At 41.0% G+C, this 24,029-nt stretch overlaps 1 protein-coding gene across 1 annotated transcript in view; it reads left to right on the plus strand.

The window, feature by feature from the left end:
- Positions 1-23,787, plus strand: part of STK3 (serine/threonine kinase 3) — a 173,351-nt gene extending 149,564 nt beyond the window's left edge. The window contains exon 12 of the transcript XR_013339874.1: positions 23,742-23,787. The gene's annotated coding sequence lies outside the window, so the exon portion shown is untranslated. The remainder of the gene's footprint in view (positions 1-23,741) is intronic.
- The last annotated feature ends 242 nt before the right edge of the window (positions 23,788-24,029 follow it).

A 24,029-nucleotide genomic window follows, 5' to 3' on the forward strand; every position in this document is an offset into this window, starting at 1 on the left:
TCTTGACTCTGTGGGAATATTTGCTTTTGCAAGCCCAGTGGGGAGCATTGTCTTCCTTAATTAAATCACTACATCCCAGAATCATGGAATGCAAGCAAAAAAAAAAAAAGGTTATTAGATAATTGTGACTTTCTTTTAGATAGGTTGTAGAATTTTAAAACCTTCTGTCCCCTAGTGAAAACTGATGTCTGAGATGGGTGAAATGAGCCGTACCTACAGACCCCAATGAGCCATGGGAAAGAGGGGGTTTTAGAGCTGCATTTTTGGATGTGAAGATGACCAAATGCAGTGCAATGGTCATTTTCACAGTGGCATGTGTTGCAGACAGCAATGGGCTTGGCCTCTTTAATGTATGAATGGAGGAGGGGAGAAAGAGGATCTTGCTTGGATGCAGGTTATGGCTATTAGTTCTAAAATGTGACTAAAAAGCCTAATTCTGTTGTCAGTCAGATGACATGGAGCATTTGAAGGTTATTTCGCTTGCATTTCAAACTTACTAATTTGGAACTTATTCAAGTTCCTACTTGGAAACATAGTATTCAAAGAAAGCATGAATATGAGAAAGCCCCTTCTAGCTTACAGCGTGGGAGGAAAACTGATTTTGATTATGAAACCAGCATGCAGAAGGGCAGGAGTAGCCTCTCGAGCTGGGTGACCCCGCCTCACAGACTGTTCTTGCTGTCAGCACTGAGCAGCAAACAGCCATACCATACTTTGCACAGGTTTGTAACCTCCAGGCCAAGGTTGTTTGGTGTTGCAATGCTGGGCCAGCTCTAACGTTGTTTACCATTGCCTTATATGTGGATCAGCATTATCGCCTTTCTTCTTCCTGATGTTTTTGGGGGAGTTTAGTGCTAGGAGAATCTTAGCCAATCCCATGTTTTTCAAATAAATAGGAACAACATTGAAATTGTGTTGGTAACAGCTAGAAGAGACTGCTTCTACTGCCATACATAAATTCTTAATCCATTGACTTTCTGTCCTAACTCCTTGTATGAGTTTCTACTGGGTGCCCAAATCTTCTCATCCATATAGTAACCCCATACAACAGATACCCAGGCATGACACCTGGCTCACTGCCTTTGCTTTTTGTTGCCCAGCCTCATCACTAGGGATATTGGCAAGGATAGACTGATCATTTCGTGGACAGCACATCCAGAGTGTGAGGTCAGTCTGCAGTGTGCCAGGCAGAGCTGGGGATCATAAGCACCTTTACTGAACTTAAAACAAATTTTACTCTTCATCTGTCCAAATGTATTTATTTTGCGACTGAAAACCTTAATGCCCAGCTAGATCAATGAGTGAGATAAAACAAAGAAGCAAAGAAAATGGAAGACAGCGTTCTCTGCACCTCCCAAAGGTTGTTTCTACAGGGAGAAGGCAGATGTGCTATTTGCTTTCCATTTGTGAGTTGCCACTATCATGCCTCCCTGACTGCCCAAACAATGACACAATAACTTGCTGATACAATATCTGGTCTCTATTGCCATATTCTAGCTTGAGAGAAAGCTTTACTGGATCCTCAGATAAGGTCATAGAGATTTAACTGGAAAGATTTTGGAGAGATGACTTAATAATTAGGACCCAGTTCTGATCACAGAGGACCATCAGTGGCTCCAGCTTCCTGCATCCCAATATTTGCGCAGCTCAGCACAGATTCAGAAGCTGGTTTTTGGCTTCTAAACAAAGGTCTCGGCTTCTTAAATATGAAATACTAGCATTGTCTGTTTTTTATGAAGCCACCCAACATCAGATCCTTTGAAGGATTTAGTTTGCTCTGGGGGCTGTGGTGGTCACAGTTCTTCAGTATCCACTTTATTCACGCTGGTTTCTTCATCAAGAGAAGAGCAAAGTTTGCCTCTGAAGTCAGCCTGAGTGTGAAGAAATTTAAGGGTCCTGAGTGACTAAAGAAGTAGTGCAGCATGGGTCTGAAAAGGAGTGGTCCCAAAGTGGCAGTACAGGTATATCCTTTTATATGCAGCCTAGTATCACAAAAAAGGAGCAAGTGAAAGCACATCACACTTAACTGGCTTCCTGAAGCTTTCCAAAGCAGGTACTGTGAATAATTTCTCTCAGTTTGTGTGAACCATTTGCCACTGCCTCATAAACCAAGTGCATAGTTTGCCAGCTGAGATAAAGGTAAATCAGTCTCTCCTTGAGATGTTTGTAGTACACTATCTGGAAGATATATGGCCATCACACACTGCCAACAAAATAGACTTCTGTACTGTTATACTGTTATTGCCTCCAGCAGCTTTTGGCTTTTTTTTTCTTCCCCCCACCCCACCTTTTTTTTTTTTTTTTTTTCTTTTTTTTTTTTTTTGTTACAGCTCAAAGAGAAAGATTTGTGCTGCACCAAGCCCTACTGTGATGGAGATAGTGGTTTGAGTTTTTTAAATTCTGTTTAGTGAAAATCAATCAGCCTTAACCATATATTCTTTAATAACTATATACACAGCAAAAGGAATTTAAAAACTTTTTCATAATCTGCATAATGCTTATGTCACATTTTTTTTTGGAATAGGTGCACTCCACCCATTTAGAAATACTAACAAATTATTTGCAGTAACAGTCTATCTCCGAGTCATTCACTGTAACTTTGCCATGGCAGTACCTTGCTTGAAACGTACCTCAAAAGGAATTTGGTCTGTAATTTATCCTAAAGGTCAGACTTGCCTACCTAAATATCTGATCGAGATTCTTATATGCTTCCAAAAAGATTCCGGTTATAAAGAGCCCTCTCACTATTGGATGAAGGATAAAGAAACTATTTTCTTTGGATTTGATTCACTATGATATTTTTGGATCATATTTAAAGCAAGAACAAGCCAATTAAAAAAAAAAAAAGATCACCAAATAAGACTGTAATTAATGTTTCCCACTGTTCCCATTGCTATCGTGGAACAAAAGGTTTTAAAATTTCTGAAACATGTTGGGACATCTGTGCTCAGTTTCTATACACAATGCAGAAAGTCCAAAACATCATGGGAAACCTTATTCTGAAGGGATGCCAGTCCAGATCCATGCTCTGAAGAATTTCATATGGTTCAGATCAGTTTATAAAAAAAGCCTCTGAACTGTTTTATCCTTAGCTAACATGATTTTTAAACTTCAAATTTTTAACCTCTATTCAAGAAAGCACTTAACAATATGCTTAATTATAACCCCCTCTAGTTTTCAGAATCATGCTTTTCTTCAGTCTCCTGGAGTTTGTTATTCCTATAATAAGGAGTGAGAGGAAATAATGAAGTAATTTTTTTCAAGAGCATATACTATAGAATTATGAGAAAACAGCAGTAGTTTAAACTTTACCATTTGGTTTGCTGACTGATTCATTTGGTATACAGTCAAGTGAGGGCCAGCATGTTGTAAGGAAAACCTGAATTTTGTTTTATTTGTTTTTCTTTTGAAGCTGCTGCTTTGTGAAACAATTCTGAAATTCACTGCAGTCAGAATGTTACACTAACCAGCTGCAGATCAAAGACTTCACTGAATCTAGGTCAGGTCTAATTTGTGAAGCTCACAGAGTTAGTCACTATGGCAGCTTTCTGAAAGGTACAGATGGAGAATCCATGAGCTGTGGGAACAGAATTATGGGCCTTCTTCTCACCATCAGTTTTAATGCAGTTTGTTTTATTTCCTTTTCCAGGAGTTTCTTTTTTTAGAGTTCCTTGTAAAAGAAAGATTAAATGTGACAGCCACATCTGTTTTAGGAAATTCCTGTGGAGATATCAGATTGGTAGCTGGCTCAAACGATGTTAAAAGTGAATGCTTCTGGTCTGAGCAGGTGGTCTATGAGCGTTATGAAAAATCTGTAGCCTTTTATAGTGACTTTTATCTCAGGATCTCAAAGCACTCTGTAAATATCAGTTGATCAAGTCTTACAATATCCCTGGGAGGTGATCACTGTAATTGAAGGGAGTGGGTTTTATGGCTCACAAGTTTGCTGCTGGCTGTGAAATCCTATTTGTGACTCACACAATCTGCCACAAGTAGAGCAGATGTATTGCTGCTGTGCCTTGGTATAAGAGCTGCTTGAGAGGCAGCAGTGCCTTTGCCACTGGCACACATGTTTTTCTTTCCTTCTGGCCTGCTTCACTGTCCCTTGTTCTCCCATTCTCATTTCCTGGTAGCTCCTGTCAAGTGACACTGCTTTTATAAGTCATCTTGAGCAAATATTGTCTGGAGAGTGCTTGACATAGATGCATGCTCTGCAGATGTTTTTTCTGCAGTTCCTAAGACAAAACAATGATAAGATGTACTTCAGCCAGTCTTTTCCCAGCTGTAGTGGGGAAAATGCAATGGGCTCTCCCTTTGCAGTATTGTTGAGGTTAATTTAAATGGGTTTAAAATTTAAACTTAGCACCACAAAGACCACACCAGTAGTCAGAGAACATCTGTTTGAACAAGCCCCAGCAGACAGGAGAAGCTGTCTTGTAAAGCATTCCTCTCTGACCTACAGATGGGCTGGAGCATAGGCATCACCAAGGGCAGGTTTGCTTCAGTGAATATTACTTTTGTAATTCACAAGAAACAATGAATAGGCTTATTTCAGAGCCTAGTCATAATATGAAAAATAATATTTTTGTGTTGGCATCCACATGTATGTGTGTAAGCACTGCTTGTATGGTAACCGCTAATACTTAGAATTTTGGACAAGACTTGTTTTGTTTGGGTTTTTTTGTTGTTGTTTCTTGTTGGGTTTTTTGTTTATTTTTTTCTATAGCAATAGAGACTAATCTGATGTAGAAGATACTTTGACTTGCACTGAACATACTTAGAATTCAGTCATATTCTAGTTCTAAGTGTGACCTCTTGGGACGTTGACATTTGAGCCCTCCACACACAATGTTACTTCCTTTAGTAAAATCTGGATGGAGGACATGGATGAAGATCAGTATTTCCAGATGAAAATACATGCAGTTGCTTGGATAAGGACATGAGACTGTTGCTTGTGTGATAAACTCAGCTTATAAATATAAACTTTTGACAGTGTTGACCCACAATCCATGATGTTGGCTGGAAAATCACCATTTGTTGTTTTAAGTATTCTGGAAAGTATGATTGCCATCCAAGGCTGAACGCAGAGTACTCACCACTGTTAGTCTGGAACTTGTTCTGCATATTATACCTCTTAGTATAATAAGGTTAATAATACCAACTCTCTCCCTACCCAATATTTATAGCACAAAGAGATTCTCAAATGCAAAGATATTTGAGGGCTTTAGTATTACACCAGAGGAGAACTTGACATCAGACATTCAAGTGGTTATAATTTTTCAATTTGCTTTGTAAAGGACTTTACCTTCCCATTCTCACAGCAGTCAGTACATCTGGTTCTCCACCCTGACAATGACCTCGGATATTGCCGTACTATAAACATTAAACAAACATAATTATTGGTAAGAAGTGGGTAGGTTATTTCTTCCCTCAATTTGTTTCTTAAAATATATCCATAGGTATTTGTTGTTCCTAATCTACAGCTACCAACAGATTAAAACAAGGATCATTGTGTTAAAATTGTTTCAGCTATTGGAAAGAATTCTCAGCTCTTTTAATGTAGTGACACCAAATGCCTTAGTTCAGCTCTTTCATTTTGGCTACATCACAACATTTGTTTTAGCAAAACGAATTGAATGGTCAGATGGAACTGAAAACAACCTGGAAGAAATTTGAAATTTTACTGGGGCAGAGGAAGAAATCAGGAAGTTTACTATTCCAAAAGTTTGTTCCATACCCCAAAAAGGGGAATAAGGAGAAGAGTTTCTTGGAGATTAGAACGTGTAATAGCAAGCAAACCTTTGTACACTCAGAGTATCCATTTCTCAACATAGCAAACAGGAACATAGAAACATATGTGGTCAGCAATAACACTCATAAATCTTAAGAGATTATGTGTTCCTAAAGTAAGACCTCAGACTGATCTATTTTGTTAAGTGCCAAACTTCAGCGTGATTCAATCAAGTTTTGCTTAATCGGAATTTATTTACTCTTTGTGATGATGAATCACTGAACATGTCTGTAGTCCAGTTTGTTGAACTAATTTATCAGGTATTTTGATGGACTGGTGATTTGCCTTCCCTGAATGTTTCATGGTTTATTTATTTATATCATCTGGATTTTGTAGAACAAGAACTGGAGTTCTGCTAAGAATTAAACATTCCTCAGTGATGCCTTTAGTAACAGAAACACTCTCTAGATAGGTAGTCTTATTGCAATACTAGGCAAACAGCTAAGCCAGGAAAACTTCTCTCTGCAGATCCAATACACTAAATAAAGTAATTTGTTAACCTGAGTGGATTTGTGTCAGAGACACAACCTGGCAAAGATAGAGGGACAACAGTGGTGATGTTTCCTTGTGCAGGACGCAGGGATTTCCTGGAGGCTGGCCCAAAAACATAGGTCATCCCAAGGAGAAAGAAGACATGGGGGAGTTGCTCACATAGCCCAATTAACATGCAAGTACTGTGCAGAGAGGCAGTCTCACACTAGCTGTTCCCTGGTTCTCATGGATAATGACAGTATGAGACAGGCCAGGCTGGACTTCACCGTAAGTTGGTAAGGTACGGGCAGCCCAAAACTGTGCTTGAATTGATGTTCCCTACTGAACCATGTCCCACTATGCCCACACTGCTGTGGCTGCATGTTAAAGCTAACTTCAGAATAGCTACAAGCAGCTGGAAGTATGTGGCTTTGGCCTTTTCTTTTCCAAGGGAATATATCTCATCAGGTACTTTTTGGAAAAAAACTTCCAACTCTCTATCTGTGAAAGAGTTAAAGAATAAACATGTGGAAGTGGCAAATTATTTCCCAGAGTGGGAAGTTCTGATTTTCTGTACATACAGATGCAGAATAATAATCCTCTGACTTCCAAAGAAGTATGGTCTGCTAGGTCTGGGCTTCCCAGTGCAAGAGATATGGATGTACCTCAAGTGAGTCCAGTGAAGGGCCATTGATATGTTTAGCAGTCTGGAGCATCTGGCATATGAGAAGTTGTGAGAACTTGGGCTGTTCAGCCTAGAAAAGAGAAGGCTCCAGGGAATCTCAGTATTGTGCATAAAATAGCTAATTGGGTAAAGAGATGAATAAAAGATGGAGCCAAACTCTTATCAGTGGTGCTCAGTAACAGGACTAGAGAAAGTAGGAACAAACTGAAACACAGGAAAGTTTACTAAAACATAAGAAAAGAAAATATTCAATGCAAGGGTGGTCAAGTGTTGCCACAGGCTGCCCAGAGAGGTTGTGGAGATATTCATAACCTGATTGAACATAACCATGGGCAACATGACCCTGGTTTGGGCAGGAGATTGACTGGAGGCTCCCCAGAGGTACCAACCAGCTTCAACCACTCAGGAGATTAAATTTAAACATCCTAAGTATTGGTGCAGATTTTCCTGAGAATTTATAGTGGCAGGCAGAGTATTTAAGTTTCTCAGCTGAGGGTGTAAAAAGAGGTAGAGATGAGATTCAAATACCAAATACCAATTAGATGTCCTTCATTAGCTCCCATTCAAGGGCTGGTGTTTCTGCCATAGCACTGAACTGGATCAATGGCATCAGATTTTGATCCCTTTGCTTGTTGTTGCTGTTTCATGGGCTACATCAGCCCTGGTCTTTGCTGCAAGCCTTCCTTAGAATAGTCTCAGGGATGAGTCTATTCTAAGAAGTCTTACTAGAAGCAAAGAAATTGTCAAAATCTGATGTTATATGGATTTATGACATATGTCACCGGAGCTGAAAGTAGCAATAGACAAAAACTTGTCTTTTTTTCATCTGATATTTTCATCTGATAACTTAGAGTATACTGAATTGCTTTAGGGCCAGCTAGCCCTAAATAACAAATCAAATCAGTTTGTATCTGAGGATGATGAAATCCTTCTGAGATATCCCAAACATGTTTGGCATGTTTAAACACATCCTTTTAGCTTGTCATTTTTCACACAGCTTCTAAATAATGCTAATAATAATATCATTTATTCTGCATGATTGGTCCTGTAATTCTTGCTTCTACATCTCAAATGCAATACTTCCAATCTTAGCTTCTTTTCTTCTGCAGGGAAATGCATAAGTCTTCTTCAGTTATTCTATATATTTAGAGCCAGAAGACTGACACCCATTAATGTACAGGCCTAAATCACCAGCGGTACTTCAGATCTAATTGCTTTATTGGAGCTTCTGTGTTGACTTTGATTGTGATAAGAGATTTACGCTGCCAAAAAGAAGAAATTAATTGGGCCTTTATGTTCAGAAGTGTATTACAACATTTGTGATTTTTTAACATGGGAAAACAGCCATCTTTAAATCAAAAAAAATTGTATTAACAGTGCTGTTGCTTATTTGAAATTAACTCTTTAGGGTAATTGGAAGAATATAAAACCTATGGAAGTTCAGAATGGAGATCTATTCTTTCAGTCTTATTTTAGATTCAGAAAAGCAGCACAGGAACTATGCACAGTTTCAGGAAAAATGTACCTAGCTTTCCTATCCAGTTACAAATCCACCATGGGTTATTTGGCCCTAACATCTATGGAGATGATTGTTGCCAACAGACCCCCTTTTAACAATATGGCTTTGGGTTTTTTTTGTATCTGGAGGATAGCCAATATGCTGGTATACCTATAAAATGAACCAAACCTGAGGGATGAAAACTCAAGTAAGAGCAGGAGATTAGTCTGCAGACTACCTTTTTCAAGAAAAGAGGTGCCACATTTTCCTGTGGAATGCATGAGTCATGTCTGAAGATATGCAACTGCTAGCACCATCTGAGGATAACAGAGTTGCAGTATTAGCAGTTCTGCCCCTGTCTCTCACCCGCTGAACTATGATGAGGATACGAAAATTCCAGCTCTGCTGTTTACCCAGCTGTGGAACAGCTGGTTCCATGTGAAGAATTTGTCTTTCCAGTTTGCTTTTGTAAAAGCTTAAGAAACTACTTGAAATGGTAAAAAAAAAAAAAAAAAAAAAATTAAAAACAAGCCAACCCAGAAAAGACTATAATAATTGCCAAGCAAGGCTATGGAATGCCAGAACTAAAACTGCAATAATTCAGGTCCATTGTCTACATTATCTTCCAATTTCAAATTGCATGGCCACAAACTAGTGGTTTCTTGGCCTTTTTTTCCCCTCACTGCAGAGGATGGACCTGCTGTGGGATAAATCATGGTTACCTTATTGCAGAAGCTGTGTGGAATTTGGAGGGTGATGGCTGAGGACTTCAAAATAGGAAAGGATTGTACTGTGGTTTGGGAAACTGAGTATGTCTTGGTATTGGATTTTGTTGCTATTATGGATTTTGTTGTTATTCTACTTCACCTCATTCCAAACGTAATGCTAGGCTAGTCACTTAACTCACAACTTTTCACAGATGGTAACTGATTTTCTGGAAACCCTGACAACTGGAATCTGATATGGGATATGCAGGAAACTCACAATTATGGGAAATTTGATTTGAAGATACACTTTATATGCTGAAAAAAATCTGTTCTTGAGCATCTCAAATGAGAAGCCAAAGTCTGTGGTTTCTTTTGGGAATTTTAACTCAATGACCATGAGTAAACATAGAAGAATACTTTATTTTCAACTTCAGGAGTACTGGGAAGATAATTTGTCAATGTTTGTAGAAGACCACAATCCTGCATAGGAGAACACCATAACATGCCTTTTTTGGAATAAGTACCTGTGTTTCACAGTGTGTGAGATGATAGATGCCATTCTTAGAATAACAGGGTAAGATTTTTCAAATATCGATGCCATTATTTTTGTGTATGATTCAGCAGAAAACCATGGCAAAAGCCTTTACTGTTCATTAAATCCACTCCTCTGCCTGAAAGCAGGATCAACTAGGCCTAATATTTTCCTGTTAGATACTTAGGTCTAAGCTCCAGTGATAGAATTTTCATGATTGCATGATTTTCCATCACTTTACTTTCCTTACCATTAAAAAGTCTTTCCCAGCAGCTAGCTGAAATCTCCTCTTTGCTTGCCCAGTCCTCAGGGCCGAGAGAGAAATGTTCATCTCTGGGACTGTCTCATAGTGTGCGTGTAAAGGGTTCAGAACTGAGATGATCCCTTTATTTCCAAAGAGATTAAAACACCATGCCAGACCGATGGGCTGCAGCAGTACGGGCTGGGGGCTGCCTGCCTGGAGAGCAGCTGGCAGGGGAGGCCCTGCTGGGGCTGGTGGATGGAAGGGTGGCCGTGGGCCAGCTGTGTGCCCCTGCTGCAGAGGCCAACAGCTGCTGGGGCTGCACCAGGCAGAGCATTGCCAGCAGGCTGAGCATGAGGAAGGTGATCCTGCCCTTCAGCTAAGCACTGAGACTTGTCTGAACTGCTGGGTCCCTAGTACAAGGGAGATTTGGACATTATGGAGCTGGTCCAGTGAAGGGCCATCAAAATGTCTACGGGACTCAAGTAGTGACATAGAAGACCAACCTGTGAGAGCTGTGGCTCAGCCTGGAGGTGGAGCCTTATTCATGTATGAATACCTGAGGGACGGGGTGTAAAGCAAATGGGGCTGGAGTTTCCTTTAGAAGCTGCCCAGAGAGGTTGTGAGGTCTCAGTCTCTGGTAGAGGATCGTCATCACATGACCCCGATTTGGGCAGGGACTGACTAGATGATCTCCAGGGGTGCTTATCAGCCTCAGCTATCGTGTGATTTGATACTTCCAGGAGCCATCTATAGAAAGCATGACCCTGGGACTTGCCTCCTGCCTACTGAAGATATTGTCCAACCATTCTTTGCGTTAAGATTGGGAATGGCTGTTTCACTCATGGACTGCCTGTATAATAAGGAGAATCAAAGTGGAAATACCTCATGTTTGAATACCTTTTATGATTCTGTATGGCGAGAGTTCTCCCTTCTCAGAAGGATCTGAAGTTTGGGTGTCTTCACAACTTTCTGTAGTAAGGAGTAATTGGTTTTGTTTGTTTGTTTAAAAAATTATTTTTACTCTTTTAAGATTTTTCAAAAACACTGACTAATACCTAGGTAAAGAAATGAAGCTTACTGACAAGTCTAATGTTTCCCTCACCAGTGATTTATTAAAATGCTCCTCACTTTCACTTTTGTCCTTATCTTCTTCAGACAGCTGGGAAACCAATTCCTGGTGTCTAATGCTTGAAAACATGTTTTTCAATAGATTTCTTTTTTCCTCCCCTTCAGCCCAAAGCATGAGATATCATTTTATAATGCATTATAGCTACTTCTCTGGAGAACAGGATTATCTAAATTAAGGTTAATTTTCCAGTATATTCTGGACATTCATCTGGCACAGGAGAGCAGCTTAACATCTTAAAACAATGAACCTGTAAGAAATTAGTGCTAGATTAACTTACTCTGGAACCAATACTACACCTCAAAATTCCTTGCTCTTTTCTCTTCAGCCTCATGTTTCCTAAGTTCCTGAGCCATCTGCATGTCTACCAGCCAAGTTCCTCTTAATCATCAGCTTCTAGTCCTGCCTCCAGGGCCATCCAAATCCATATTGTGCTGAGCAGCCAGCTTTAAAGTTCACAGTCCACACTGCCACCCTGCCCTTTTCTTCTGCTGAATGTTTTTTGGATTCCCTGAGCATCCTCCCTTCTCCTGGGGAAGAGACTAAGTACATTGATGGGAGGATTTGTAACCTTGGTAGCCTCTCCCAGGCTGTGTGGTAGGGCAGTCTTTGGGCAGCTGAAAGGTGTGGGCTCAGCTTCAGTCTGATGAAAGGAGCAGAGAGCTCAGGTTTCTCTTTTACCTGTGGAATAAACCAGCCACTAAGATGTGAAGTATCCAGGTCCCTTATCTGAATCTGACTTTTCCCCTGCTGACAGGTCATTCACTTTAGTTCTCTGGCCTCTCTCTTCTCTTGTTTTTGCTTCAGCTATCCCCTGACTTTATGTTTGGTTGGGTTTTTTTGTTTGTTTGTTTTTTGTTTTGGTTTTCTTTTCTTCACAGGCAACTGTACTGAGAGGGCAGTTTAGGAGAGAAAGAGAGGCTCACTTAGGATTTCACAACAGACAAGACCCATTAGCAGACAAACCCAGACTGCCATTGTCCTCTACATCCATTCAGTCTCTCCTCTCAAAGGCAAAAACACTGTTTCCTAGGTTTTTTTTTCATATTTTCTCATATGTTTGTGTGCAAGCTACTTTTAAGGGATTTAGAGAAAGAAATGTCAGACCGTTCCTCAGGTAGCTGTTTGACAGGGCAGTACAACTCGCCCTGTCAATGAGTCAGCCTGTATTTCTTTTAGCTTGTTTTTGACCCTTGTTCCTCCTCAGTCCATAAATCAGTCCTTCTCCTCCTTTGTGATGTTTACACTGTCAAAATATATAGATATCCCCAGGATATTTCCTCACTACCAGCAGTCTGTCTCAGCACTAGTGCCTGAGCACACTCTGCTCTCTTTGCTCAGCTGTGTACAGCCAAACTTGTCTCATTGACTTAATTCCTCATAAATCAGTAGGTCCAGATACTTACCCCGTTGCTTCCTTTGGGATGAGTCTGCTCCACAAGATCACAGTCAGTCTCTGCTGTTATTAGGACCTTCTGCCTCCCTTCTTTAAGCACATTTCTCTAGTTCATGTCTGCATTTGAGGTTGACCCTCCTCCTGCAGACTACTGCTTTGTGCCCATCTACTTGGCTGTTGTTTTGTTATTTCCAGCCTGTCTTACTTTCTTTATGTTTTGTGTCTGTCCCCATTAGTTTACACAACACCTCTCTAACTCATAGGAGATGTTACATCAAATATAAATTGAATGAATGTGGTGTTTATTACTTCCTTCCAGATCAAAATAGACATTAAATAAAACCAGACTCAGGGCAGATTTCTAGTCCTCCTTCCCTCCCCTCCCCTCCCTATGCCAAATCCATGCCCCAGATATTCTCCCATCAGCTCTTTATGTTCATGTTTATCTTTTGTTCCTCTTTGTTTATGGACTTACAGCCTGTGTTCAATCTCTGTGACATTGCTCATTTCCCAGCCAACTTACATTCATTTTTCAAGTAATTTTTGTAACTGAGGCTTTCTCTGGACTGGCTGGAGGCTGCTTCTTCATTCTCTTTATCAGCTGGCTTTGTAAATGAGTAAAAGAAGAGTGACCATATTTGTTTGGTGAGATTTAGCCTTTGTTGACTCTCTGGGACGACATTGATGCTGGTCCTAAGAAAAAGCACCATCACTTGGGATGGGAGACATACTCCCTTTTGCAAAAGCAGTGAAATTTCCCTGTGCTCCTCACTTGCTGATTTTATTAATCCTGTTGTTTTTATTAATCCAGGCCCTTAACAATGTAAAATATGGGTCATGATGGCCAGCTGGTTGTTGTTCAGTGCTGACTCTTATCTACCTCCTAGCAGCAAATACCTAATCCATCTGCTTGGGAACATCTCAAATTTATAGCAGGAGTAAAGACACTGCCATTGAAAATTTTAGAGAAACAAATTGTGACAGATCTAGAAGGGTGGAAGCAGGAGGACGTGGTGAAGATGTCCTCTCGAGCAGAGCCTACAGCAATACCTGTAGTGTGGCTGCAGCAACCTGTCCTCTGAAGGTGGGATTGGATAGGAGGAGCGCTTGCACCCCATCACTTATGCTTGGCACCCCACAGCTGTGGCTCAGTGGTACACATTGGTGTGGAGAAGACACTGGGGGGAATCACTGAGATCTTGCAGGAGAAACAGGCACATGATGGGGCTGAGCATCAGTGAAGCCTGATGTGGCATTATGAAGAGAAACACTGTGTAGGGTTTCCACTCCACCGTTAGGCACTTCTGTTCATTTTTCTGTAGTACATCAGACCTGAAAAAAAGCAAGTTAAAAATATCTGTCTTTCCACAAAAAATACAAATTTGTCTCCTGATAGTCTCTTCTTGCTCCTTATCTTGGGGCAGAACTCAAGCCTTTCAGCTCAAAGAAATATAAAACAGTCATGGTCAACCTCATCAGTGTTAGCTCAGCCCATTAATGGGCTACTTGCTGCAAGTGTTTGCTGGGTAGAGGATTTGAAAAGACAGGATTTGCAGAGACTTCCAAGGTGAGCAGAGTACATGGATGTTTATGGATCTTGAGTAAGAAAAATTGACAGGAAAAGGTGTAACCTTCCAGACCAGGGGAATGAATGGAGGGATTCAATGGGAGCAGAAGAGTGAGGCAATGCCTATTGGAGTGGGGTGGTATAACCAAATGTTTGATCCTGCATTGAGCTGGGTAGAGAGAAGGGCCAGTGACCACAGTTCAGGCAGGATGATACCCAGAAGTTTTTGTTGCAGGGGCACCATGCTCAGTGGTTCTGTGCTTACAGATCTGTCATTAAATTAAATGTGTGTAGGCTAAATCTTGGGCACTGAAATTAGCTGGCAGAGGAGGGGGCCTTAGGTTTGCTTATCTTCCAAAAAAGGATGACTGCACACAAACTTTAACTTGAGCTACATCCCAAAGCATGCCTTCAAACTGTTTAGGAGTGTTTGTTGGCACAGACTCAGGGCACGATGAGGGATATTCTTACATTACAGTTATTGTGATTAAGTTCAGTTCTTAGGAACAGTCTCTGGTGCTTTTCAATTTATTTACTCAGGTGATGCTTTATATGCAGACAGAGTGTAGGCCAGGGTCAGGAGCATGTCCATCCCTCACAGACACACATGTCCCCTCCCAGTCCCCTATGCATACCATGGATCCCCAGTAAGGTCAGACACCAGGCCTACCCAGCATCTCCCTCTTGTCCCTACCCTTGCACCCTCTTGTCTCCAGTTGCCTCCAGAGATTTGCACACACACGTGTACTTGCACACACATGACTCTGAGAGCCCATGGTCTCTTCAAGAGTTGACCTGGATCTCCTGGTGCCTCCAGTAACCAGTTCCTCCAGGTCTCATGCATGTATCCAGCCCAGGCTTATGGCCACTTTGGCTCCCAGGCCACTTCCTTCTGCTGCCTTGTCCAGCTTGAGAACAGCTAGCAATCACACATTGTCGTATGGACCCTCACTTGCAGGGGTTGTTGGCACCCCAGGCACATGGGCAATTGTAACTTGTGGTTCAAATCTAGCTGCTGATTTAGATGTCAATGCACACTCATGTACACAGAAAAGAGTCCCTCACCCCCAGGTAAACAGAGATGGAGGTTAATAGGAAGACAAGAACGACTGCACTGGTAAGGTACAGGGCATGACCCAGTGATATGCTGACCAGCCACAGGCCTGCATGCAACCAGCTCCTTTTATTTCCTTATCCCTCTCTGTATTCATGCTTATTTCTCCAAAACAACCCTTGTCCATCCCTTTTTCCACTGTGGTCCTTCTAACCATCCCATAATAAGTCCCAGCCTCAGCTGGATGGTCCTCTGAAGATACTTTCCATTGACTCACTTTCTTGGGTGCTACTCCTGACCAATAGGGCTGCTTGCACCCTAGTGACAGGCCCCCAGAAGATTTGAGTTAGGGGTTCTGTTTCTCTGTAAAAAACCCTTAACAAACCTAAAGCAGAATTCCATGGTAAAGGCCATGTTTTAGAATAAAATACCAAAAAAATAGCAAGAAAATGTGAAGGAATGTATGGATGAAAAACTTATTAAAAAGCCAAAAAAGCCAAAATCTGGTTACTGATTGATCAGTACTGACCAAGACAGAAGAGTGGTCTGTTGAACTCTCCCCAAAAACTTGATGTTCACTAGTCATGTCAACAAAACAGGCTGGTATGTAGAAGTCAGCTCTGCAGTATTTTCACAAAGCCAGCAACTGTCTGGGTGCTTCTGGCTGAAACTAGGAAGGCCTGTCTAAATTCCAGCAGCGTGTTCCATTTAAGCCACAAACAACTGTACAGTTTCCTTATGTCTGTATGGTTGGGATCAGGATATAATTTTAAAAGTTGCTCAGACAGAAGCAGACTTTAACCCTTTCACCTTCTGCCACTGCTCTATGGCTGGGAAGTCAGGTTAGCTGTGAACACGTCTAGTGCATCAGGTTCTTTGTCTCTTTCCTTGCAAGCACATGAGGACAGGTGGTGGACTGGTCACCTTGTGAAACACTCTTTGGGAATGTTGGGCAAGAAAGCTGCTGGGATGCACATGCATGGAAATGAATAAAAAGAGCATTTTCATACCTTGCATTTCACTGAATGCATGGGTGGGTTGTTTTCTGTTGCTTGAGTTGTGGAGCAGAGACATCATGGACCTCCTGTTGCTTTGTTCACAGGTGTCACTATGATGCCTTAAGTTTCAGCTTTCATATTATCCAGATTCTGTACTGCATTAGTATATAATTGAACTTGATATAAATGTTAGCAAGTTCTCCTCACGGTTTAGTTAGACAAAACAGTCCTTTTCCAGCCTAAGAACTAAGGACACTGTTGCAGCTTCAGGCCCAAAAAGTGTAAACAACAGCAAATTGAGGAGAGCAAACTGGGAGGATGGGACTAATAACCTGAACCTGTAAATGGAAAATTAACCTCAACAGGTAAATGGACCAAAACTTATAAAAGTGTGAAAACTCATGACCCAGTGTCCATCTTGGTGTAGCCTGGGCCAGGCTCTTGTACTGCCCAAGGTGTATCCTTTGAAGGCCTTTTAAATAAATACCTACTTCATTCCTTTAACACTGTCTAGCCTCTGTTCTAGGCAGCCTCTCAAGGCATCAACTGTAATGGTGATTAACACAAATGAGAGCTGGATCTCTTGGCCTTAACAGAAATCTCTTTGTAGAACCACAGGATTTCTCTAAGGATGCTTTAAATTATAAGGGCCATAATCTGAAGATACTGCTTAATGGTTACTGGTGATTTTGTCACTCCTGTGTAAGAAAGCATGTGTCAAAACCACCTGTATCTGCAGATCCATCAGCTTAGTAATTATGAGATCAATCACGAATTTATGCTCTTTGGCATAAGTAGCATAAATGTTGTTATGCCCAGGTGGGATAAATGTTGCACAGAGATCCTGGTTCTTGAATTACATTGGAATAACAGTGTGTAAAAATCATATTTCCATTACTTTTAGGATCAGATTTTCAGCTATATTCTCCGCATAAGCACATAGCATGAATAAGCATATTAAGATAAGGAGGTGGGTGAAGGGCTCTGTCTTCTAGGGAATCCTTTAGGAGTTAGAGCATTAAATTGTATTAAGCTTCTCCAACTCAGTTTGAAGCCAGAGTACAGCAGAAGATTAGGATCCACTAACTAGTCCCTGCTGTCCCTACTCCTCAGTTTTACTAAGTAGTCTCAGCTGCTAGGGAGAATCTGGACTTTTCTGTTCACCAGGGGAAAATGTTCTCAAGGACCACACTTTGGAAAGCACAGAGCATCAAGTGCACTAAGTCATGTAGCCAAAATGTCCTGTTTAAATAAGTAAAACCACCCATGGTTTGAGTGGCATCTGCAAATGTCATTAAAATGCTACTCTTCAGCCAGCAGGGTAATTCTAATGGGAGAGTCCCCAGTGCAGAGACACAGCATTAGTAAGCTGCCAGTGCAATTCCCAGCCCCACATTCCCATCCCCCTGCACTGTGCTGAAACCACACCTGCAGGAATGACACCAGACTTGGACTGCTAGATGTGGAGAGTTATAGCCAGCTGTGGTCTCCAGAGAGAGGAAAAGGAAAGGTTTTAGAATGACTTTGCACTGATGAAACAGTGTGCTGCTATTACAATGCCCAGCACCAGCCAGCCTTTGCTCCAGGGAGGGCTGGAGTACTTCAGAAAGCTTTTTGCAACAGCTATGGTCACTATAAACACACAGAGGAAGCAGCTATTAAAAAGATTTTTGAAAGGCTCTCTGTTGCTTTCTGCTGCCTTTGGAAAGGTTAAGGATGCAGTGAATGCCAAATGATAAGCTTTGCAATAGTCAGCGCTCTGGAGATCTGAAAGAAATCTGCTGGCAATTGTTTTAAGCTAATTATTCCCTGCAGGTTCATTGGTGCTTATTTGCTGAGGGGTGAGAGGCTGTAGCTACAGAAGTTATGAAAACAAATTGCCACAGTGTTAAGGAATGCCAGGCTGCCTGCTCAGTCTAACCCACTTCTCAGTTTTTTATTTTAAGGTCTGTTTGCAAACTCTGAGTTTGGTTTCTGCTGATTAAATGGCCTCCTGCTATGATTTACTGAGATAAATATCTGAACCACAGTAGGACATTGATAGCAGGATGGATACTGTCTCTCCTAGTTAAATTAAATGGGACTAATAGGTTGCATTTAATGCAAATCACATCTCCTATTAGGTTCTTGGGAACCTCTTTCTTTTGGAAATATAGGGGAAAATATCATATTTTTCAACATATTAGAGCAGTGTTTATTCCCTCTCTGTGACTAATCAACTGCCTCTCAAAGGTATTAGGTTTGGATTGAAGCTGGAAAATCACCTGGTCTCCAGAAGAGCCAACAAGGAGACTTCATTCAGGGGCTGGGCTTGCTAGAAGGCTTCAGTACATGGGTCCTGGCTGTGTCAGAGGACAAAATGTGATTCCCAAGCAGCCCGGTTCACACTGCCTGGCTCTCACTGAGATGCCTGCTGTGCAGTGAGTGCACTAGCACTGTCACCTCCCAGTACATCCCAGTTCTTTTGAGACAGAAAGCTGACATGACTTCTGATTTAGAGTTGGTTTTAAACAGATGTGTGGGAATAAAATCAAGGTCTGAAAGAAGACAGGGAATCCTCTGATGGGGGAAGGTTCTTCAGAGCATCTTCCTGAGAGTTAAGTTTGGCAGCCCACCCAGACCAGGCAGAGAATAAAACTGCTCCAGTGAAGGGATTCCTGTACCCTCCCACACCCTAATGACCAGCAGTGCCACAGGCATGAGTGCTCTCTGGGAACATTTTTGCCAGAGAAACACTCATGCCTAAAGCAAGGCACTAGGCTGGAAGGCTAATTCAGTGACAAATCCTGTGCTCATGTGGCCACCTGCCCCAGCTGAGCAGTTGCACCTTGATGTTGGTAATGCACAACTACTCAGTTAACTCCAGAAGGCAAAGTGGGAGCAGGTGGACCTGCAGGGCAAAGAAAGTCCAGGCTTGCTAAGCAAAATAGGCATAATACCTGGAATTCTAGCTTCCTTTTGCAACTAGGTTTTATTTGCTCTGTTGGATTTTCAACGGTCCATCAGTAAACGTGCAATTCCCATTATTATTTCTAACACTATGTTTCTCATCATTATGAGCCTATGCACTAGTTCTAACACAAGTGCTGATATTTTTCCATCATGTGCAGGCATTGAAATAGTTCTGTAAATGCCTCAGCAAATAGGACACAAGCTTCTCTGGGAACCTGTACATTTTATGTAAGATAAGTGTGTGATCATTTTGAACTCAAAGGCTATTTTTGTGATGTGGGGGAGAGAAAGGCAGCTAGAGCTGAGAGCCTGGATGATTTCAGAGGCGTGCTTTATCAGGGGAGGTGAACTTTTCCCCTCTCTGGAGCTTGAGACTTTCAGTGCAATTGCTGCTACATTTTCTGATGAAGCCAGTTTTGGGAAAATGTTTTCTGTTATCCACTGAAAGAAGAGACACATAGATGATACCTGCACACAAGAACATGTTCTTTTCCTGAGGAATTTAGACTGATCAGAGTGAGAAGCAGAGGCTTGAACACAGTATTATTATTCAATCTGTTGACATGAAACCTGCTCTTTCAGAATCAGATTCTTTCAGAATATTTCACAGGCATCTGCTGCTTAGAATAATGCAATACAGACCAGCAAACCAATTGAAGGCAAGAACTGTAGATTGCCTATATCATCATACTTTTCTTTAAAAATTTCAAATTGATTATACTCTCTGAGAAAAATTCCTACCTATGGCAATACACTCCTCATCTATATCTAGACATAAGCTTCCAAGTCAAATAAGCTAGTAAGTGCATACACATTTATGTTTCTCTTGGTAATCATGACCTTTCCCTAGTATTCTGCATGCAAATGCTCTAGCTGTCAGTGATATAATACAGATGCAAGCTTCTCTGTCAAATAAAGCTGTGCACTAGACATGCAATCTCATTGCTCTTGATATAAAATCAACATGGAAATATTGTTATTTCTACAGTAATTTTAATTAGCAGGAAAATTACAACTGACTATAATCCCTAAGCAACTACATGGCATGCATTTTGGACTTGCTTCTCTAGTAAATTGACTACTGCAATCAATATGGTCTGCATCATCTACATAAAAACACTGCTTTCTTCCCATTCTTACAAAAAGGAACAAAATCTCTTCTTGCATGCCAAGAAATCCTTTGGCAAATGTACAAACAAAGAAATATAACAGCAGAGGCTCATAACAAACATCTGAACAATTTCAATCAGTGATGTTTTTGTTGGTATCTGTCACCTCATTTTAGATTTCATTAAGTGATATGTATCACTGACAAAAAAAACCCCAAAACCTTAGTTATTCATTCCAAGAGCACTTCTCTGCTTATTACACTTGTTAGGAGCTGAGACAAAGTTTTTAGCAGATCAGTTCATAGATGCAGGGGATTTCTAAGCTTGGAAGGGGCAGCCAGTTGAGCCTGACCTCTTGTCTGTCTCCAGATTTTCAATTTCTTCCCACTGAGTTGGAGTCTATTTGCTTTTTTATATAAACTAAAATTTAGCATGCAGAAAAGCAAATTCAGACTTGAACAGGGGACATTAGGAGGAAATTATGAAAAATCCTTCCTTCACAGTTTTTTTGCTTCCTCCAGTTAATTGTTCTCACTGGTAAGACTCTGTGCTTTATTTTCAGTATGAATTAATTTGGTTTCATCTCCCTTTCTTGGTTCTTGTTATGCTTTTTTTTTCTGTGGGAAGTGCCCCTTCAGGACTCTGTATTTTCTTTCATTAACATGCCTGTAAATTAGTTCTTTCTTTCTTTTAAATCAGGCTGATCTCTTTAAGTCTCCCAGCTTTAGGCATTTTCCCTGGCCCTTCGATATTTTCATGTTTCTTTGCATCCTCTTCAGTTTTCCCGAAGCCTTCAAAAAAACTTGAGAAAAAGAATGTTGATGATACACAGTATTGTGGTTTTGGTACCCACACTCAGTGTCAGACTTCAGATAGTTTTGCTTACCATCAAATCCTCTTCAATATTGCACAGGGAATTTCTGGTAAGGTGTCTCTTTACTGGGACCTATTCTGAGTCACCCACCCCAAACTAAGATACCTCCTCTCTGCAAAGATTTGTCCTCCATTCCTTGTTTAGCAGTGTAAAATGTATTAAAGGGTGTTTAGACAGAATGAGCACAGTCTCAGTCTTGCATAACTTTCAGCCCACACAATTATTTACTTTTCTGTTACCAAATATCTTATTAGCAATGATTTTATGCTCCCAGATCACCAGTGGAGATATCAAACAGTGTCAGACTCAGCACACTCGGTCTGACAGAGCCTTAATAAAGCCAGGCTTATTTGATAATCAAAGTCACTATGATATGTTGGTTGCTCAGCAGCTTAGTGTTCACTTTATTGATATTTTCTAGCACTACCATCAGAGCATTGTGTAACACTATATCTAATAACTTGCCAAAGTTGAAGTGTATTATTTATAGCAATTGCCTTTACAGACAAGATGTGATGAAAAATAAAGTAGGGTTGTTGGAAAAGAACTGCTCTTTACTCTCATATAGTTGTGAACTTGCTGAATAAAACTTAATCAAATCTAGAAATTTAAAATGTAATGTACTCTCACTCTGTAGAGAAAATAACTGCTCAGTGTGTGTCTTGGTGGTGTTATCCTAGCCATGAGTTTATGGCCACCAGCAGCTCCCAGAACCTGCTGAGGCTCAGCTTCACCCTCCTCAGCCCACCCCAGAACAACTGCAGCCACCGCTGTGCTCCAGCTGCTTGTCTGGCTCCACTACAGCAGACACGGTGCCCCTGTGCAGGACACCTTTATTTACATTCTCTTCAGTTAGGAAAAGGTCACACAACAGGGATTTAGGCCAGTCTTGTGTTGTCCTCTGGGTACCTGTTTAGCTTGAGGACAATACCTTCTCATCTGTGGTTGCCTTTTGTGAAAGTCCTGATGAGTCTCCCCTGTGAAATGACCTCTACTTCCCTAAGAGACTTAGGCAGATTGTGGTAGCTCTCCACGTGACCTTCTCTGCTCCTCTACAATCCCAGAATCATAGAATGGTTTGGGTTGGAAGGAACCTATGGTTGGTGTTGGAAGGATCTCTGGAGATCATTTAGTCCAACCTCCCTTCTAAAACATGTTTACCCAAAGCAGGCTGCACTGAATTGCCTTCAGGCAGGTTTTAAATATCTCCAGAGAAGGTCTTTGGAGTGCTGGACCTGTTCTGTTAGCATCACTGGAACTGGAATTTGCTGTGTAGCACTTGGCTGGCAAGTGCAAAACACTTTTGAGTGGCCAAAAAATATTTGCATGCGGGTTGCAAACCATGTGAAGACCCTTTTCCTCACTTTGAATTTTCTCCCCCAAATTTGATGATTTCTCCTTGCTGGTAAGGCTCTGCTCTTTTCCTCTGTAACTGAAGAAGTTTATTGCTAGTTTGTGGGTTTCTGAAGAAGTGCCACCCTTTATTGCTCATGTGCAGTCATGATATTAAAAATAAAACAGCCAGTTGTCATAGATCAGAAACACACATATGAATTAGAAACAGACAGTAAGCAATATATGGGAAAATCTAAATCATCTAAAGCTTAGAGGGTCCTAGTCTAGTTCAGTTAGGTCACAGGTAAAGTTTTTTGAAAAGGGGATGAATAAATAGGCTTGTATGAACTGTGAGTATATTTTTGGTGAAACAAATTTTAACTCAATTTAACTATTTTCCTGTAGAATCTGCAGCCGGAGTGTGCCCTGCCATGCTAGGTTACTGTGGGAAAGGCAGTGAGAGGAAATTGAGCAGAAATGAGCAATAAACAAAAATGAAACTAACTTGATTATTCTAAGTCCCAAGCCTGAACATAAAATAGATGCTATTAAAATATGGAAATTTTACATCAAGTTCATTTATCTTTATCTAGGAAAAGTTTGAGAAATTAAAAAAATTTCCCCCTCACAGAAAGTTGAAAAGTACTGTTCCTGACAGTGAATATTCAGCATTGAATGCTGTCTTCTCTAGAGGATGTGATATCCTTGTGTTGAAAATGCAGGATATATATATATATGTATAAATCAATGTGGTACATCTTCTGAGAGCTCAGCTCTGTGCAAAGGAACTCTGGTGCTGAGGGCTTTTCCTCAACAATAAATGTGATGCAAGGGCTGTGGAAGGGGTTTGGAGGGGTCATGACAGGATGTGCCAATGGGTCTTAGTGACTTATCTGCTCAAAAAAGTTATGCACCCATGAAGGAAAGGTTCATTTTTCTCATCCATATGACAGCCAAGGAAATTTACCTAACAATATAATAACAATAAAATTTATCTAACAATGAATAAAGGGCAGTTGGTGACCAGGCTGTGATTCTGTGAATAAACTACGTCTTTCTCCACATTCTGGGTTAGCAAAGTTACTCCATGTCCTGGAAAAATTCAACAAATGAAACAGTGCTGCCAACACTGATTTTAACACAAATCTCATTAAATTTGTTTACTATTTTGGAGTTTCTTTAAAAGCTGCAGAAGAAAGTATGAGAGTAAGAATCTTAGGCTTTCTTTAAAAGGAAGGACAGTAGAGAAAGGACTCAGAATATGAAACCCACACATCCTAATGCCTCAGAAAACAGAGAAATAAAGCAACCATTAAGACCTTGATTGATCTGTTTAAAATACCCTACTTAAACTAATTTAATTCTTTCTATTTTTCCGGTATATCTCCTGAGTGTTTGACAGCTTTGGGTGATTTGAATGCTGGGGCAAGAATCCAAATGGCAAGCACCAGGGGAGCCTGAGTTAGTGAACTACCTTGTCACAGGCATTCCTACCAGCCCAGGTAAGAGAGCAGTCTGGCTGTATCTGCATGCTGTTTTTCAGCCAGATCTGTGCTTATGGACACTGGGGGAGCAGCTCCATGCCAGCTGGGTGCAGGCCAGGGTGCAGCTGCTTCAGCTGTGGCCCTGGCTGGAGCCAAACCCAGCTCCTCCTTGAGCTGGCCCCAACACACGAGTAACGTGCGGGGAG

The sequence above is a fragment of the Lonchura striata genome, chromosome 1 (assembly GCF_046129695.1).
Source record: "Lonchura striata isolate bLonStr1 chromosome 1, bLonStr1.mat, whole genome shotgun sequence".
NCBI lineage: Eukaryota > Metazoa > Chordata > Aves > Passeriformes > Estrildidae > Lonchura > Lonchura striata.